Source organism: Dipodomys merriami, unplaced genomic scaffold, assembly GCF_024711535.1.
Source record: "Dipodomys merriami isolate MVZ:Mamm:240054 unplaced genomic scaffold, mDipMer1.0.p SCAF_102, whole genome shotgun sequence".
In the NCBI taxonomy this organism is placed as follows: domain Eukaryota; kingdom Metazoa; phylum Chordata; class Mammalia; order Rodentia; family Heteromyidae; genus Dipodomys; species Dipodomys merriami.
The window spans coordinates 888,389-908,248 of record NW_027202294.1 but is presented as its reverse complement, the minus strand read 5'-3'; the positions used below and the strand labels follow the sequence as shown (position 1 = coordinate 908,248).

The window sequence follows — 19,860 nt, the reverse complement described above, 5'->3', positions numbered from 1 at the left end:
TAAGAGGTGCCCAAGGCTGAGTGCCCAGGGCCTGTCCTTGGAGGCTGCCATCTTGGACGTCTATGAATAACTTGGTCAAATCACTGGGTCTGAGTCTCTGGCAGGATCAATGTCTGACGTGAACATGGCTCTCCAGTGACCTCACAAGTAAATATCAAGCGCGGCCCAACCCACATGCTATGTTTTGTGTGCAGGCCCATCCCTTCTTGGGAAATCAGCATACATTTCTGCCAGCCAGGCAGGAATTCCTATTCCTACTTTAGTGGGTGGCTATTTCCAGGGCAGGCACAAGCTAACACCAAGGGATATATCCTGGCTGTCCTAGCCTGCCTCGGTGTCCACACAGACTGCTGCCATTCAGGCTGTTGCCAGAGGGCTGAGACATCTCCTACAGGAAGGAGATGCCAATCCCTCAGACCTAGTGTGATAAATAGATCAATATGTACTTCTTTTCCAGTCAGTTCAATTTGGCCACTTCGTGTGTGTGTGTGTGTGTGTGTGTGTGTGTGTGTGTGTGTGTGTGTGTGTGTGTGTGTGTGTGTGTGTGTGTGTGTGTGTGTGTGTGTGTGTGTGTGTGTGTGTGTGTGTGTGTGTGTGTGTGGTGCATGCGTGCGTGCGTGCGCACAGTACTGAGTATTGAACCCAGGGCCTCATGCATGCTAGGCAAGCACACTACTACTGAGCTACAGCCTCAGCCCAGTGCACTGAATTGAGAATCTCAATTCATTGGTCCTTGTATGGCTGTCAATGTCTAGGGCCAAAGCCCCCTTTACAGAGCCTTTCCTTAAGGATTGGTTGGGCTTAGGAATAATCTTCCTTTTCTTAGAACATAACGCAACACTGTCATTCACTACTTTCTGCTGTGTGTTAGGGCATTGGTGGGGCCTGTGGAGCCTGGCATGGGAGGCGATGAAGTCTCACTGAGAATTATAACTCACATTTGTTATTGTCCCAGTCTGCCCTGCTGCCCTCTAGAGAAGGCCTCTCCATTCCTTGTCCTTATGGAGCTGGTAGTGCTAACCACACCCCCTGGCAATAGGTAAACATAAGACTCAGCCTAATTAATCTGAGTCACAGTGATCGGCTTGGGGATGGGCAGGGGGATCTGATCTAAGCCAGTCCTGACCTTTCTTTCTCTCACAATTGCTAAGCTTAGCAGATAAAAGCCTGGAGCTTCACCTAGACGACATTATTAATATCTGGCATAGGTGGAAGGCGATTGCCAGATTAGGGGAGAGTAAAGCAGGGCACGAAGAATGATCACAGGCAGCTGGAGTGTAGTCCTGCGAGGGACCTCCAGGAGGTGACAGAATACAGCGTGAGGTCCCCTCACTGAGGCTGAGGTGTTCCCAAAGGCTGCTCCTGGGGGCACTGATGTGGGCACTTCTGGCCAAGTGGACTCCTTCAAGTGGAGGCCTGCTTGTGCTAGGAAGCAGACTGGAGCAGGCAGAAAGGGATGGAGGGGGACTGACTTCCCTATCCCTGCAGGATGGGTCACCAGCCAGCCCAAGCCAGCAAGGTCACCTATGTACAGGAAAGTCATGTGTAACTGGCTCTCCATGTATCTTTGCACACTTGGTCTGCAGCTCCTTCTTCCCATCTGCTCACGTAGCACAGGTTGGACACACAGCAACGGTATGCACTTGCTAGTGCCTCAGTTTCCTCCCACACTTCCAGGAGTCAGAGTGTGTTTCCCATCCTGCAGATAGATGGTACAGTGCAGACTGTCATCAGACAGAGAGCTCCGCTATGTGCTCCTCTAGGAAGGAGATAAAAGCTGATTCATTAAAACAATGGAAAGGGGGGCTGGGAGGGTGGCTCAGTGGTACAGTGCTTGCCTTGCATGCATGAGGCCCTGGGTTCGATTCCTCAGCACCACATAAGCAAAAAGAAAAAAGCCGGAAGTGGCGCTGTGGCTCAAGCGGTAGAGCGCTAGCCTTGAGCTGAAGAGCTGAGGGACAGTGCCCAGGGACAGTTCAGGCCCCACAACCGGACACCCCCCCCCAAAAAAAATAAATAAAACAATGGAAAGGGCTGGGATGTGGCTTAGCAGTAGAGTGCTTGCCTAGCATGCATGAAGTCCTGGGTCCCATTCCTTACTACCACATAAATAGAAAAAGCCGGAAGTGGCGCTGTGGCTCAAGTGGTAGCGTGTTAGCCTTGAGCAAAAGAAGCTCAGGGACTGTGCCTAGGCCCTGATTTCAAGCCCCAGGACTGGCAAAAAAAAAAAAAAAAAAAAAGGAGAGCCCTGCCATTTTTCTTGGGGAATAATGTCACAGACTTGGTATCTCTGGTTTCTTGGTCTTCTTTGTTTTGGCTGCCTGATAACTTCATGTGCAGCCGTACAGGAGGAAGAGACACTGGGTACAAAGCAACAGCAGGTGTGAGGGGTCACAGGACCAGCAGAACAAAGCGGTGGCTCTGGGCAGGACCTTTAGGGCCTTCCTCTGTGCTGGAGGAAGCCCAGAGTCAATGATACCAGCAGTCAAGGGGTAATTATGGAAGACACAAGACCCCAACAGGGCCCCTTCCCTGCCCCCACCTAAAGGCTGGTCCCAGGGGCATGGGTCCCAGATGCCCCTGCAAGCCCCTCCCAGGCCCTCCACAGGGCTTGGCGGGTGTGCCTGCGGCTCAGGCGCCAGGTCAGAGGTGTTGGCTCTCGCTGCTTTCCCACCCAGGCTGCCCCCTTCCCCACGATACAGCCTCAGGAGCCACTTTCTTCCTTTGCTCTGGCTTTGGCACAGTCATCCGAGAGGGGTGAGGGCAGGGAGGGCCTGGAAGGAGTTCCGCAGCCTCGATTCCTCTGTGAGAAATCCAAACCACATTTGGAAAGTGGAGCCTGAAACCGTGTTAAAGGGAAAGGGGGGGGGGGGACGCGTGCGGGAAATCCCCATTAAGGAAGCCCAGACCACAGGGCCTTAAAGACTGCTTGTAAATGTCCTGCCGCCCCTTTATGGCAGGGCTGGCTGCTGCCTCTCTTCAAAGCCCGGCAGATGCTGTCCTCAACATACAATAAGCATCGCCAGGCAGATGACAGAGGACCAAAACAGATTGAACAGGGCTTAACTTGTTCCTTAAGGCCAAAAAGAAAGCAGGCCTGGCAGTATCCAGGCATGAAGTGCAGGACCTTCTTCCTGCCGCCAGTGCCAGGCTGGGAAGGTGGGGCCAGTACAGAGCAGGAATCCCTGGTAGAAATCCTGGGCTGAGCCGGGCTCACACTCCCATGATCCTGGCTACCCAGGAGGCTGACATCTGAGGATCTTGGTTCAAAGCCAGTCCCATCAGGAGAGTCCATGAGACTCTTATTTCCAATTAATTACCAGAAAACTAGAATTAGGGCTGTGATTCAAAGTGACAGAATGCTAGCCTTGAACCAAAGAGCTCAGTGACAGTGCCCAGGCCCTGAGTTCAAGCCCCATTACTGACAAGGTAGGTACAGCTTGGTCCTATCTTGTCCTTCTTGCTGGCATGTGGCATCCAAGCACCACAAATGTTTCCCAGGTACCCAGTCTGTCCACCTGGCTTCCCCTCCAGAGTCCTCTACCTCCCCTAGCTGCAGTCATCCAGTCCCCCATCCCCCATTGGTGCATTGAGTCTCCACCCAACTCCACATCTCCTAGAGGGTTGCTCCTCCCCTGGCCAGCTTAGAGACAAAGAACCCAGCCCTAGGGCAGCCTTGGGCGCTGCATAGGTGAGTGGTCAGTTATGCTTCCTGAGCATCAGTCTTCTCATTCACCAAATAGGGTACCAGACTAGAGTAATTACAAAGAAGCATGGAGCAGGTTACTGAGAATCTGGTTAATAGCCTGTGGGTCCCAGGTTGACTTTGAATGTTTTGTTTTTTCTTTTTCTTTCTTGAGGCAAGTTTCCCTACATTGGTCAGGCTGCCTTCAAACCCTGAGGCTCAGAGGCTTCAGTCTCAGCCTTACAGATAACAGACTACAAGTGTGCATCAGGGCACTCAGTCCAGCCTTCTAAAGTCTTTATTCCTTGTCTTGCCCTGATCTTGTTTCTAGTCTTCCTCCCAGCTGTCAGAATAACATTATTCTTTTTTTTTCCCCTGTTAGTTGCGGGGCTTGAACTCAGAACCTAAGCACGGTTCCTGAACCTCTTTGAGCTCAAGCCTAGCTCTCTACCACTTAAGCTGGGTTTTGAGTGGTTAGTTAGAGATAAAAGTCTCAGGAGGACTTTTCTGCCCTAACTGGCTTCAAACCGTGATCCTCAGATCTCAGCCTCCTGAGTAGCTAGGATTACAGGTTTGAATTGCCAAAATCCAGCAGAATAATATTCTTAGATGTAACTCTGTCTCCATTGTCCAGGCTCTGGGAATAAAATGTAACTAGCAGGACTTGGCTCCTCTCTCCTTCCTGGGTCTCATCTCCCATCTCTGTAAGCATACCTGGCTGTGTGCCCACTGACCACTGCCTAGAACCTGCCTTCAAGTCCTACCTCAAGTCACTCCCAAGCCCGGCACTCAGGAGGCAGATGGCAGGTGTAGGTGAGTGTGAGTCCACACAACCTCACTCTGGGTGCCTCTCGTTCATACACACATACAGGGGCTGTTCCTCAGAGGGGGGATAGGATGGCAGGGTGGTTAGTGGTGAGAGTGGACTCACCCTCCAGGACCAGATTGACTCAGAGAGCAGCACCAGGGCCAAGCTATCCCGGCTCCACTCTGAGTAGGTGTAGGTGTGGTGGGCATGGTGGGCAGCGGCTTGCCTTCCTGAGGGGAATCAGAAATAAAGAGCCCCATTCAGCCTGGTAGCCTCAGCTCCTCCCTAAGAGGGCTGCCCTCAGGAAAGGAGTCGAGGGTGCTGGGCAGAGCCTCCTGGTAGCCTCTTGCGGTGGCCCAGTCCACGGTGTGGGGGGGGGGGGACAGGGACATCCAGGGCCCACTTCTAGGGAAGAGGCAGCAGGGAAAGCAGGTAGTGACCGGTAGGAGGAAAATCCTGGGCTGCAGAGGACCATGGGAAATCCCAGCTTTCCTGAGAGGCTGCCTGGTTCTCGGGATGGCCAATGACCCCCCTACCCCCAAGCCTGCTATCCTGGAACTCTGGCTCTGCTGGCAGAACTGAGGCCAGACAGTCCACTCTGTTCAGCAACCTCCCACCACTTTCTACGCCTCCAGCCCAGTGTACAAGGACGTGATGCTACCATGAAGACAGATGGAGCGGTGAACACTTGGCCTGTGTTTTCTCCTTGCTACTTCATCTGATTTGTGTAACAACCTAGGATGTAAGTTCTGGGTACTGTGGTTGTCTGGATTCCACAGATGGGTAAACTGGAGGTCAGAAAGGAGAGTTACTACCCAAGGCCACCCTGTGATAAGAAGTAGCAATGAGACTTCAAGTACCACGGTCTCTTTGTCTAGGCCAATTGAAGGTGCCTGTTCTTCATTCTTTTACTGTGTTCCTTCCTTTCCCTGCACCCAGGGCTCAGTGTTCTGGCCCACCTTCTCCAGGAGGCACAGCTCAGCGCTAGCTGACCCACTCATTCCATCCCTCTCAAGTGCCAGGTCCTGTCCCAGAGGCTGGGAGGTGATGGCCCTGGTCCTCTCGGAGGTCCTGTCGGCTGATGAGGACACGCACAAGGGTGACAGGCCTGAGGAAGTGTAGGAGCCAAGTGAAGTGGAAGAATGTTCCAGGCAGAGGAGGCGCCGGAGCAAAGGTCCACAGATGAGAGATTAGTCACATCTGAGCAGCTAAGTTCAGTGCGTCTGGATGGAGGGGCTCACGTGTGTCACGTGTGTCGCTGATACAGGTCATGAGTGATGCAAGAATATGACAGTTTGGTCGCAGGGGCCACACGGAGCACAGTGAAGCCACTCAAGTGGCATATTCAGAAATCTCAGAGTTCCAGGACCTTCAAGAACAAGGTCCAGGGCTGAGAACGTGGCCCAGTGGTAAAGCGCTTGCCTTGCATGCTCAAGGCCCTGGGTTCGATTCCTCAGCACCACATAAGCAAAAAGAAAAAAGCCAGAAGTGGCGCTGTGGCTTAAGTGGTAAAGCGCTAGCCTTGAGCTGAAGAGCTGAGGGACAGCGCCCAGGCCCAGAGTTCAGGCCCCATGACCGGATCCAAAAAAAAAAAAAGAACAAGGTCCACAATTTTCATCTGAGAGGACACAAGCCCCTTCATCTTTTTGTCTGTGGTATTTGGGGGCTGGCAGCCTGTTGTGAGGTGGACATTTCAGCCCTGAATTTACACGTTACACTGCCCAAGGGCTCCAACTCAGCTATTTTCCTACCCCCAAAGCCTAGCCCAAGACAAGAGCTGCACCCACTGCAACGCCTCAGAGAACCAGGAGACCCGTGGAGCTGGCGTCCGCCATGACCCCAGCGGCTGTTCCCCAGTCGTTCCAGAAGAGGCTGACGTGTGGAACCCATCAGACACTGTGGAGATGACAGGGTGGCTCTCCAGGGCCTCCGTCTAGACCTTCCGCCCTGAGAGACGTCAAGCTCCACTGTCAGGACACTGTCAGCCCCGTGGGAAGGACCACTCCCACTTCTAATGCCCCAACTTCCACCTCAGGAGAGAAGCTGAGTCTAAGCAGTGTTTGAATTCCTGGGCCATAGAAACGACGTGAGGTGATATACATCTGACTTCCCAGGGGAGAAATTTTATATAGATGACTAAAATATAGGGCCTAGCACTGTTCATGGGAGGCTGGGCGTCTCTGGGTTTGTTCAACCTGAGATATTTTATGGTACTAGTTCCAAATGAAGAGTCACAGAATTTGTCTAAGCCCCACTACATTAGAATAGAAAAAGACTGGGAGAGAATGAGAATTCATTGACCCTCCAGATCTGGAGCCCCCATACCCCACATGGAAGCCACGGCAGCTTGGGCCCGGAGCCACACGTGACTGGGCCTTCTTTACCTTGCCGCTCAGGTTGCCTGTTTGAGGCCTGGGCTTTCTATTAGTTATGGCTAAAGCTCATGTGTAGCAAATTATCTTGTTTCAAGAGCTTGCCTTGCTTCTTTTGGAAACATTTGTCACCTGTACCCTTAAAGATGGACCTACTGCTAAGCAGCCCGTGATAGGAGTGCATCAGAAAAGTCCCTTTTCACTGGGTGTGGTGGCACACACCTGTAATCCCAGCTACTCTGGAGTCAAAGATAGGCGAATCAAGGTTCAAGCCCAACCCAGGCAAAAGTATTAGCAAGACCCTATTTCAAAAACAAATCAACAGGCTGGTGAAGTGGCTCAAGTGGTATAATGCCTACTTAGCAAAATACGGCACAGGTTGAAACCCCAGTACTGCTAGAAAAAATTAAAAATGAAAACAAAGCTACTTTGGTGGTACACATCTGTAATACTAGGTACTAGGGAAGCAGAGATAGGAGGACAGCAGTCTGAGACCACCAGCCTGGGCAAAAGCCTGAGACCTTATCTAGAAAACAAAGTTTTAAAACATGAAAAAAGAAAAGGTCTCTCTTACTATCTTCCAAGCTTCTTCAGCTCTGGCATTTCTTCCAGACATCACAAAATGCAGGGTGTGCAGGGCAGGGATGATGGACAGGGACAATGAGGGTGGGAGCCCACCTTACCATCTGCCAAACCAACACCCTGGGAGGTGAGAAGAACCACTTGCATGGCACTCTGGCTTAGAAAGAACCTGCACACCGTGTCATTGAATTACCTCTGCAGACTGCAAGATCGGCAGGTCTGGGGCCTGCTACCCTTTGTGAGCAGCCAAGCACAGGAGATGTACTGAGGTGTTTCCTTATCTAATAAGCATTCAGGTTGAGTGTACGCCAGGAACTAGACTCAGAACTTTGCAAATATTAACTCACTTTTCTCTCCCAACAACATAGACACCATGTCACTTCCCTTCAGCAAGACCACTGAGTACAGAGAAGTCCCCAGGACTAGAAGAAAGAAAAGAAAGAAAAAAAAAAGAAAGGAAGGAAGGAAGGAAAAGAGAAGAGAAGAGAAGAGAAGAGAAGAGAAGAGAAGAGAGGAGAAGAGAAGAGAAGAGAAAAGAAAAAAGAAAAGAAAAGAAAAGAAAAGAAAAGAAAAGAAAAGAAAAGAAAAGAAAAGAAAAGAGGAAGTGAAGCTGTGGTTTAAGTGGTAGTATGTCAGCCTTGAGCAAAAAAGCTCAGGGACAGTGATCAAGCCCTGAGTTCAAGCTCCCGGACTGGTAGACACGTGTGTGTGGGGGGGAGGGGGGTAGACACGTGTGTGTGTGTGTGTGTGTGTGTGTGTGTGCAAGCATCACACTCTCTCCATGTGACCACAGATAAAGAAACTGCAGCTCAGAGGTAGCTTTCTGGATGTTCCCAAATTGTACACTGCCAGGCTAAAGGCCGGCTGGAGACCAGGCAGGGTTACTCAGCTTTGCTGCGCATTGTCTGTTTACCAAGAAGGTTGACAGGTAGGTAGATGGGTGTGAGAACAGCAAGGAGGAGGGTGTTTGCAGAGGTTGACAAGTTGATGGATGTGAGAATGACAGTAAGGAGGGTGTTTCCCCAGCCCAGGGAGTGGCTTCTCCAGGCCTCACTGACAAGATGGAAGCATCCCAAGAGACATTACAGTGACTGAACAATTGTTCCTCACCACCCAGGCCTTGGTGATTTGTGACCCCCTGCTGCCTGTCCAGTATTCATGTCTCCAGATATTTTGGAGCACTATTATTTATAGTCCATATTTCTATTTATATCTTCATTGAATTGCTGCTAACTCTAGCAGCTCCCTCACTCCCCCCACAACCCCACAAAAAAAAAAAAAAACCCACAACTGAGAGGGGAGGATAAGAAGTCTTTTTCACTAAGTCAGGGGCTAAGGTGAAGGTCAAAATCTTGACTGTGTGTGCTGTCTTTCAGCTGGCGTCCTCAGGAGAGGGTGGAGATTCAAGACAAGGGGGCTTTCTAGACTTCTGAAGGAAATGGGGGTGGGGATTAGGGGATATGGGGAAGGACACAAAGCTAGCCTTATGCAGAGACAGCCCCATTTTGCTAATACAGTTGGATTTGAGACAGGCCTAGAAGATCCCAGTTACCTTGAAATGCTTTCCCTTTTGTATAATATTCCATCAGTAGGCACTTACTCTTCTTGCCTTTATGGCTTTTAGAAAAAACAGTATCGGGCTGGGAAGATGGCTCAGTGGTAGAGTGCTTGCCTTGCATGCGTGAGGCCCTGGGTTTGATTCCTCAGCACCACATAAACAGAAAAAGTCAGAAGTGGTGCTTTGGCTCAAGTGGTAGAATGCTAGTCTTGAGCTGAAGAGCTGAGAGTCAGTGCCCAGGCCCAGAGTTCAGGCCCCATGACTGACAAAAATAAAAACAAAAACAGTATCAAAATCCAATCCTTGCATATCACAGATGGAGAAATTCAGGCAATGTATAAGGGATCTGAATGAATATTGGAAATCTACTAATAATGCACAGGAGATCATCTGAGAAGTGGAGAAAGGGACAGGCACATCCAAAAAAGCTTGGGACCACAAAGCAGGCCCAGAAACCTTCCCTCTCCAAGTTTTAGGAATGAAAAATAAAACTATGGGACATGTCCTAAGGTTCTATTTGAGGTCCCAAATGAAAACTTGAGAGTCTCTTCACCACATAGGAAAATAGGGTTTATTTCACACCCATTTTTAGTCCCTGTTGAATTGTGGTTTGAGAACAGAATCTGTGGTATTGTCACTATGTGGTCACTTTCTATGTGTATGTTTCCAAAGCTAGCTTTTCTAGTAGTCAATGATTTCCTTCTGGACACTATGCCTGCAATTTCGACATTGGCCACTAGGTGGTGGGTAAAAGTAGGGAAAGATTGAATTTATGGGTAACAGCAAAATAATAATAATAGTAACAACAACAACAACCCTGACAAGACTCTGCCATAGGAAAATGATAATACTGCCAGGTACTGCTGGCTCACACCTGTAATCCTACCTACTCAGGAGGCTGAGATCGAATGACTGTGGTTCAAAGCCAGCCCAGGCCAGAAAGGCTATGTGACTCATCTCCAATTAATCACCAGAAAACTGGAAGTGGCACTTTGACTCAAAGTGATAGAGTATTAGCCTTGACTGAAAGAGTTCAGGGACAGTGCCCAGGCCCTGAGTTCAAGCCCTCCAACCAACCCCAAAAAAGAAAAAGACAGTATTGCTTAACCTCTAATAGATATGTATCTTAAATACATAAAACTCAAAACAAAAAAGAAATTAAAACACCCTAGTGCAGGCAATATAGCTATCATTTTATACCAAACCTCGACTGATAAGCTCTAGCTCAGTACCTTTCTGCAGCAAGCCTCAGCAGGACACAGAGCTTGGACTGGGCCTGGGTGAAGGACCTGGGTTTGAAGCCAGCCTGTGTCTCCTAATAGCTAAGTGGCCTTTGACAAACCATGTGCCTCTCCAGCCTTCTAGCTTCCTGTATAAAACAGGTTTGCAGTCACTAAATTAAATAAAAGCAAAAATATAATCTTAGTAAATGGTAGTTACAATGCTTTATCAGAAATGTTCTCTTGCTTACAACAGGTTTAATCTGTTTAATCTCCTGAGAAGACCCTGCAACTTTTCCCCAGAAGCCAATGCTACAGAAAGTTGCCTTTGAGCCCCAGGGATCAGCTGTCAACAGTTGCTCCAATGTCTCTTGCAGGAAGGAACAAGGCTTTCTCTCAAGCAAGAGCATTGGCCAGCCCTCAGGTTGAAGCTGTCCTTACCTACTTCCCAACTGCTAACCCTGAAAATTCATCCTTCACACCAGAGGCAAGAGACCAGAAATGTTACCAGGCTACCACATTGCCAGTCACCCCCCTCGTCTCAACTTTCTTCCTGTGGCTCCTGCAAAGATTTTTTTTTTTTTTTTTGCCAGTCCTGGGGCTTGAAACAGGGCCTGAGCACTGTCCCCGAGCTTCTTCTGCTCAAGGCTAGTATTCTACCACTTGAGTCACAGTGCCACTTCAGGCCATTTCTGTTTATATGGTACTAAGGAATCAAACCCAGGGCTTCATGCATGCTAGGCAAGCACTCTACCACTAAGCCACATTCTCAACCCCTCAAAAATTCTTTTACATAGACTAGCAAAAGAGGCTCCATAAAACTGGGCTTATTTTTGTCTTACCCTTTTTACCCAAGTGGCCTTTAAGGACCTCCGTTTACCAGGCACTGGCAGCTCTTGGCTGTAATCCTAGCTACTCAAGAGATTGAGATCTGAGGATCATGGTTCAAAGCCAGCCTGGGCAGAAAAGTCCCCATGAGAGTCTTATCTCTAATTAACTACTCAAAAACTGGAAGTGGCACTGTGGCTCAAGTGGTAGAGCGCTAACCTGGAGCACAAAGAGGCTCAGGGACAGCACCTAGGCCCTGAGTTCAAGCCCCATAACCAACAATAAATAAATCAATACCCACTTTCCAGGTAGAACATGGCATTATATACCTGTAATCTTTGCTACCCAAGAGATAGAGGCATTAAAAAAAAAGAAAACACAAGACTCTATCTCCCCAGCTAAGATTCACCCTGCTTTAGAAGGGAAGAGAGAGAAGAAGTTGGCTCATATCTGATCAGGGAGTATGGCTAGAGACTAGGCATCCTCCTACTTAGACTAGTGATGGGGACAGATAACCTCGTTAATTATGACCCCTTTCCACAGGATGCAGAACACTAGAAACAGGTGGGCAGCTCAGGTATGAATAAGGATGTACGGCCAAGGCCTGGCCCTCACCAGAATACTTCAGGGAGCCTCCTTTCTCTGTGCATCTCTGTTTTGGGTCAGAAATGGATTTGTCACTGCAACCTGAAGATGGAGCAGTCAGCCCCTTCAAGGGGCTCTGATGACCCTTTTGATATAGCTTCTTAAAACTGCTCAGGCCTTTGTTAAACTCAGACCTGACTCAGTGGGTGGGGCGGGGCTGAGACTCAGCCTGGCCATCAAGCTGCCAGACGGCGCCCAAGCTGCAGACCTGCAGACCGCATTTTGAGCAGCTAATCTCCACACACAGAACACGGAAGCAGCCCCATCTCCTGGAATGGCTTGTCCCAGGGGACAGCTTGCCATGAGATAACAAACTCACCACCACACAGTGGCTCTCACTTCTGCTCTCCGCCACCCAAGAGGCGTCCCTAAATGACACTCAGGATGGAGGAGAGGGAGCCCAGCTCCCACACAACTAGGAAGGGGCTGGGTCAGAACTTAAACCACTATGTGTCTAGCTCTGAGGCCTTCACTGCTGAAATGCAATGCAGGGCTTACCTATTTCCACCCTGCAAAAAGCAGTGTTTTGTTTAACAAACAGCTCCAGGAGAAAGTCTAGGAATGGGCCCAAAGCTGGGCAACACTGTAGTGCACAGAGCTACAGTCACACAGCTTCCTTTGGCCCCAACAGCTCTGAGAGTTCTTCTGGTCCCTGCTGGTCTCACCTTCCCAGTTCATTTCCATTAAGACGAAACTTGACCCTTTGAGTTCTGTCCTTGGGAGAAACAAATGTGGCCTTTTTCCTTACTGGGTGTCACCGGCCACCCTGCCTCTGAAGACTTGAGATGGGCAAGGCCTTCCGACCCTCCTAGCCCTCCCCAGGACTTCCTCTCCGGCCTTTGGAAGCTAATCCAGATGAACAGACTCTACCTTCAGGCCATGCCAGCCCCTTCAGGCCACTTGTGGTCTGGAGAGCAGGCATCCTGGCATCTTGGCCTCTTGCATGGACGTCAGTTCAGGGCATTGGAGGTAAAGGTGGGTTCAGTGTTTCCAAGGCCCAGGCTGTATGAGTGAGTCCTTAGTTTATATGGTCTGGGGGTGTACTCCAAGGTCTGGCTCAGGCCCTGCCAGGAGGAAGAGCTGGCTGGAGCTCTATGTGCCTGAGTATAGTAAAGAGAGCAGTAGGGGACTAGGTCAAAGATACAGAGTCACAGGTGCCCCTACCACGTTCTAAGAAGGTGGTGTGGGTTTTCCTATCAATGGATATCACTACGCCCATACCTGCTGCTGGTCTTCCCCATCAAAACTGGATCCAGAGACAAGAGTGCCCGCAGGGTGGCTGTAGAGGGAGGCCACCTACTACAAAGCATCTTCCAAAGTGCCTAAAGGCCTCCACTGACTCAGGGAGGAGGGAAGGATCCATTTCCTTTGGCCCCCAGGAGTAGAGTCCACTGGGCAGGATTTGAGTGGGGCAGCTGCGAGACTTGATCTGTTTCCTACCCAAGGATTGTTCCCCCACAAATAGATCTGTGGGCATCAGTATTCTCGACCTCTCCCTCATCCCTCCTTCCAGTCTACCAATGCAGCCCCTTGGCTGTGCCTTCAACAGGCATCTCAGATCTGTCCTTCCCCTCCCTGCCGCCAGGCTGGCTGATCTGCTTTCCTCGCTGGCCTCCTATCTGAGGGAGGCAAGCCAACCCCAGGGATCCTGTTAAACATAATGTCTGATCATGTGGTCCCTCAGCCGAAAATACCTCACATCACAGAGATACTCTCACCCTTTAGCATGGCCTGGCCCTGTGGTGGAGATCTCCAGTGCTTACCCGCCTTGAGACCTGCCCGGCCTACACTACAAACACACACCAGCCTGGTTTCCTGGGCTTCTTTCAAGCCCAAGAGGCCTAGAACCTCCTTCATGTATTAGTAATTGCTCATTTGTTTGCTTTTTGAATTTCCTACTGAAAGATAAGCTTCTCAAGAACAGTGGCCTGGCCTTTAGTTCTCAGCCTTGTTACCAGTGCCTATAGTGGCTCAGTACACAGTCAGGGCTCAATAAATGCTTGTGGTAGGAATGAGTGAATGAATACCACCCTTCTGTGTGGATTTGAGACTGGGCTGGAAGAAGCAGGCCCTGAGAACAGTGAGCCCAGATTACAGAGTGGGAGAATTATTTTTTTGGGGGTTAGGGAGCTGTAATTACAGAAAGAGAAGACCCAGCACTTCTAGAGGAGGCTAGAGGGAGGCGGGTAAGCCTGTAATCTTGTTGATGGTTTTTAAACCCCAGAATTACCAACCAGTCTCTGTTTTTCCTTCTCCATCACATGTCTGTCTTTTCCTGCCATCCCAGGTTACCAGTGGGGCCCAGACATTTTCCAGCCCTCTTCCCTTTGGAGCTGCAATCTCAGCCAGTGTCCTGACTGCCGCCTTCCCCACAGCTTACAGACAAACACCCCGAATACAGACAGTGGGAGGCCGGCTCTCCCCACAGTCCAGCCCTGGCTCCCACCGTCCCATCCCCCTGCTTCCTCTAGTGCTAGACAAACACCGGATCTGCTGCATGGGGCTCCCAGGCAGGGAGGGGAAGGCCCCTGGTCTCCAGTTCACCCTCTACACTGCCTCTTCATTAAGGGGCTACTATGTAAACTGGCAAGTAGGCACAAAAAGAAGCAAGCATGTCTGCCCTCTAAGCTCCAAAGGTCATGAGCTGACGTGGACTGGCAGTCCCCACCTTGATGATGGTTATAGGTACACAGTGACCCCTAAGCAACCCTACTGTCCTCCCCCCCCCTCCATGACTCACCCACCTGGGGTGAGCTATAGTGCAATGGACTCAGCTAGAAGGGGGAGGGACTTTCTGGAAGCCCAGAGAACCCATAGTAGCCAGTGAAGAGGCTCCGCTGGCTTCCTTGCAGGAAGGGACCACATGTAGCTGCTCGTGGAGCAGAATGAGTTCTGCTCTGTCACCTGACTTCTGAAGTCTGCAGGCCCCTGGTCACAGTTGTTTGCTTTTTACATCAGTGGCTACACACTCTGCTTCATTTCGTAATGACCATTTCCTCCCAGGGAGCCTCCTTGGGCCAGCCAAGTCAGGATACACAGGAAATCTACTCCAATCCCCGGATGGGCAACAGGAGATGGATTTTCCACAATAGTCTTTTTAAACAAGGCAGAAAGTTCCACGTAAACATAGGCTGCTAACCCCACCATGACTGGCCTAGTATCTGAAAGAACTTCATTTCTGCCTTCTGTCAGCAGAAAAGCCCCTCCCCCCCCCAAAAAAAACCCCACCAGGTACATGTCTCCTGCAGTTTTTTGCTTTGGGTTATCTTTTCAAAGATGTCTCTGTACAGCCTTGGATCACGGAGATAGTGTCTCTCTGTAGTAAAGGGCAGGTTTACTTCCCACTCATTATATCTTAGGTTCCCTAAGATCTGGGCCTCTCTCCCATAATGTAGCCCAGTGCATGTGCAGGCATTGATGTGAGCCATCCTGTCACCCTGGAGGCCTTGGATATCATGAGAACTAAGGCAAATAGGCCAAAGCTCATGCTGGCTATTACACTATGATAAGGTCTTTCGCCTCTGACCCAAAAGTCTTTTCTGTGGCATCTGTAAAACCATAGTAAGGAAACTTAGTATCGGGTATGAGACCCTTCACAATTCTACTCTCATCTCAAATGATTGAGGTCAATCAAGGTAACAACCCAGTCTTCAAGCTCTAGGTCTACCCTGTTTTCTCAACCCACTTAGCAGCCCTAAACTCATACAAGTAAACCTGAGGAGCAAACAAAACAAAAAAACCCCTACTATTATTACTATTGTGGCAAGGCAATAGCTCAGGCTGGCCTGGAACTCAAAATTCTCTTGCCCCAACCTCCTGCTTGCTGAGATTACAGGCAAGCTAAATGACTATTATCTCTTTAGGTCCTTGGCTTGGCAACAAACTTTATCACATGCTCATTCAAACAGAACACCACTGAGGACACTTACAGGATGGTGTGCTTGGTCCTGAAGGCCTGTACTTGTATAGGAGGTTCCTGGAATATACCTGCCTGAAAGAAAATTTCACCCACACCTTTCTGTGGGAGGGGGCAATGCAAGCCGTGTGGCCTACAAGAGAAGTTTCCCAGGGACTGTGGTCCGGTCGCTGCCTCGGCACTGGCACGCTGCTTCTTGGCATGTCCACCTCACCACAGAAGTCCATCACTTGGCTCTGCAGTCAAGCTAATTGAGTTGTGCCAGCATCAGTTTCTTGGTTCTGATCCCATACCTGAGCTGTTCCACTGGGGGAAGCTCAGAGAGGGTGGGAGGTGACCTAATCTCACCTTTAATGGGTGGGCATACAGCTGTGTGCTCTGTAATACACTGGAGAAGGGATGGGGGAAAGAGGGAAGAAGGGGGTGTAGTAACTTAAGTGCTTTTGCAAGAAATCATGAATATATAGTTATTTCAAAATTTGAAGTTTCAAATAGGCACCAGTGGCTCACATCTATAATCCTGGCTATTCAGGAGACTGAGATCTGAGAATCGCGTTTCAAAGCCAGCCCGGGCAGGAAAGTCCATAAGACTCTCATCTCCAATTAACCATCCCAAAATTGCCAGGGTAATTTGGTCAATATTTTTTTTCTTTTTACACAAAAGCTCAGGGATAGTTCCCAAGCCCTAAGTTCAAGCAAAAGAGTTTAAAGTAAAAACATGCTGGGGCTGGGAATGTAGCTTAGTGGTAGAGTGCTTGCCTAGCATGCATGAAGCCCTGGGTTCGATTCCTCAGTACCACATAAACAGAAAAGGCCAGAAGTTGCACTGTGGCAAGTTGTAGAGTGCTAGCCTTGAGCAAAAGAAGCAAAAGAAGCCTAGGCCTCAAATTTAAGCCCCAAGACTGGCAAAAAACCAAAACAAACAAAAACCAACATGCTGTAGGGCTGGGATATAACTCAGTGGCAAAGCGCTTGCCTAGCAAGCAAGTACAACATCCTGGGTTTGATCCTCAGTACTAAAAAAGAAAAGATAAAAAATAAATAGTTTAAAAATGCTATGACTTAGGAAAACAAATAGCCAGTCTTGTGAGGTTCCCAATTAAAGGACAATAATACTCAGAAAGCTCTTGGGGGAGATCTGATTGTCATATAAAATTATAATGCAAAAAGACGAATTATCCAGTGTCAATAACCTCTGCTACTCAATGGAATTGGTAGAGCCCTTGCAGGTAGGTGGGGTGTGTGTGTGTGTGTGTGTGTGTGTGTGTGTGTGTGTGTGTGTGTGTGTGTGTGTGTGTGTGTGTGTGTGTGTGTGTGTGTGTGTGTGTAGGTGGTGTGTGTGTGTGTGTGTAGATGGTGTGTGTGTGTGTGTGTGTGTGTGTGTGTGTGTGTGTGTGTGTGTGTTGATGATTATGAACAGTGAAGGTCAGGCCATGTTCCAGTTCCATGTTCCAGTGAGGACACTCCTGATTCAGGAGGCAGCAATGACAGCCAGAAGAAGGCTCAGGTTCCTAACCTGGGAGGTGTGGGGACAACAAAAAAGGGGAGTCTGGCTGTGGCAAGAAACCCCGGGGTTAGGCAAAACCATAGGACACAAAGGAGAAGTAGTGATTCTGCCATTCAATGCCTAGTGCTGAGGGGAAAGTGAGCTGCCCCTCCCAGACTGGGGCCGCTGCCCTGCAGCCGGAGGGGAGGGAAGGAGCGTGGAGAGCTCACACAAGGCCAGGCACATAATAGGAGGATCAAGTCCTGACACAGCCCTACCAGGCCTCCGACCCATGACAGAAAGGCGAGCGAGGGAGACCGAACGACTCAGAGACACGCATGCTAAGTTCAGCCATAGAGATGGCTGTGTCTAACTCTCATAAGGTGGGATGGTCTGGAGGCATAAGCCTGAGAGAGCCAGGACCGTTCCCCTGGCACCCCACTTCGGAGGTGGCCAGGCCCAGGAGTGACTCCTTCCTGCCCCAAATCCACATGGGATACCAGACATGCCTGCTCCACATGGGCTCCAAGCCATCTCCTCATCTTTCCCATAGGCAGGTCTCACAGAACTCAAATAATCCTCCTGAGTGCTGAGGTTACAGGCATACACCACTGTGCCTGTCAGGCTAAGTCTAAAGGCTACTTTGTTTAGTCATCGAGATGGGACCTAGGATTCTGGGGGGGGGTGCTAAGTAAGTGCTCAACCCCTAAGCTAGGGTTGCTAGCCTGAGTCTAGACCTAGCTAACCCCCCATCTCTGCCTGCTTTGTCCCTGGCCCTGGCCTGCCTGCTTTCTGGTGTGGGAACTTCACAGAAGAACACAGCTTGCAATGTTACTTGTAGACAATCCTTGTCTCTAAGACTCTAGGACATGCCATACTCCCACTGCCCTTCTCTGATACCCTGTGTTCTGGGGATTCCCTCTATCCAGGTACTGTGAATCCCCATGTCTACCCGTCCTGGCCTGGTTCTGACTGGGCTGGGTTATTTTACCGTGATCCTTTTCCTTTTTCTCCAGGCTGAGGAGGGAGTAGAGTATGAAGGTACTAAGGAAGCTTCCAGTAAGCAAGAGGAAGCTAGGAATATAGAGTCTGCGCTGGACAAAGGCCTCCAATGCCCTTTCTGAAGTTCTGGGGAGTAAGTGAGCAAGGGTAGGGGAAGGGAGGAAGGTCAGTGAAAGGATTTCAGAGACGGCAAAGCCAGGAAAAGGGGGATTCTTCCTTAGTGGGTGTCTTGAGTCAGCCTCAATCCTCTTCACAATGTCCCACGCTATGCATGGCCACATTTATATGGGGGTCAGTGTCTATGGCTGGACTTTTCCCAGTAGGTGGAGGCAGGTGACTTCGTTAATCAATAGTGGCCATGGGTTGACAATGAGCGAGACAGAGCTCAGCATGGATTCTCTCCTCACTGGAGTCTGGTAAGATGAAACTGAGCTGCAGATCAGGTCTCAGCACTGTGGCAGCTGCTTAGTTATCATCCTCTGTGGCAGCTGACAAGAGGTGGGGGCCTGGGAGGGAGAGCCCCCAGTCTGGAGGCAGGACTAAGAGTCTGCTGATGGCTACACCCCCTGTTATTAGCATCCCTTAACCTGAATTCCTGAGTTCAAGCCCATTCAAGTGCTGGCACAAAAACAAAAACAGTCTCATCTCACCATGCCCATCTTCCAGATGAGGAAACTGAGGTGCAGAAAGTTAACAGAAGTGGTAACTGACAGAGCCAGGTTTTCTAGGAGTATGTGCAGGTAGTGTGATGTGGAGATATGGAGTAGAATGGCAGCATGCCTAAGCCATGCCCTACAGCCCACCCTTCAATCCTACCCACCTTCAGCTCTAAACCCTTGGAGGCTGCAGCTGCCATCTTCAGCATATAGTGTGTTCTCTGCTCTCAACACTTTGTCCAGTCACACTAGGAACCGCATGGACACAGTAGAGAGGGCTAAGTCCTGCTTTAAACTGTTCTGATCCTAGTCTTGTCTCTCACTACCTCGAGGTTCCTTAAATGAAGATCGGATCCCAACCAGCCAAACCACCAGCTCCATCAACCTAATTCAGCAGAGCTTTTCCTAAACATGGCTGACTGGATGATAAGGAGAGTTTTCCGTGCAGCATTGGCCAAGGAAGAAGAGGAAGAGGTAACTGTCCTTCCATAGGCCCAGGGCCAAGTCTTCTACCCAGGACAGGGCTCCTCGTTGGCCTCATGCTCCCCTGGGGCATCTGGGCCCACAGCATCCCAAGTGCTGTTGGAGGAACATCTAAGGTCTTGCCCAAACAATAGGGTCTGACGGTTCTTCCTGAGATCTGATTACTTCTCTGCTCCTCTAGCAAAAGATGAGGACAGGGGGCCCTCTGTACCTTTGCCACTTGTGGCTATTACGTGGAGGGTGTGTGAGCAACGCCCTGTGAATTAGAGCCGCTCTGAGCAAGGTGCTCCAATCTGTTCTTAGGTCAACAGGTAGGTACTGGCTGGCCAGCAGTGTGGCTGAGACTCAGGGTCCAACTGACTGCTGTGTCCTAGAGGCTGACCTGCGGGAGTCCAGGGGGAGCACCGACCCAGGGGAAAGTGCACTGTGGAGGAGCTCCCCTTGAAACTGGCAGATCCGATGGCTTGGCCAGGGAAGGAACCAGAAACTCCAGGGAAAGTACTGCATACAATGTTCAGGGCAGGGCCCAAGTGTGGGGTGGAGACCTCGGTTCATCATTTGGGTGCTGGTCCTGGGGCTTGAACTCAGGATTTACCCTGAGTTACCCTAAGTTTCACTT

At 50.0% G+C, this 19,860-nt stretch overlaps 1 protein-coding gene across 4 annotated transcripts in view; it reads right to left on the bottom strand.

Annotated features, from left to right (window-relative positions):
- Sh3pxd2a (SH3 and PX domains 2A) overlaps window positions 1-19,860 on the bottom strand; it is a 201,458-nt gene that overhangs the window by 111,569 nt on the left and 70,029 nt on the right. The gene's annotated exons all lie outside the window — the stretch shown is intronic.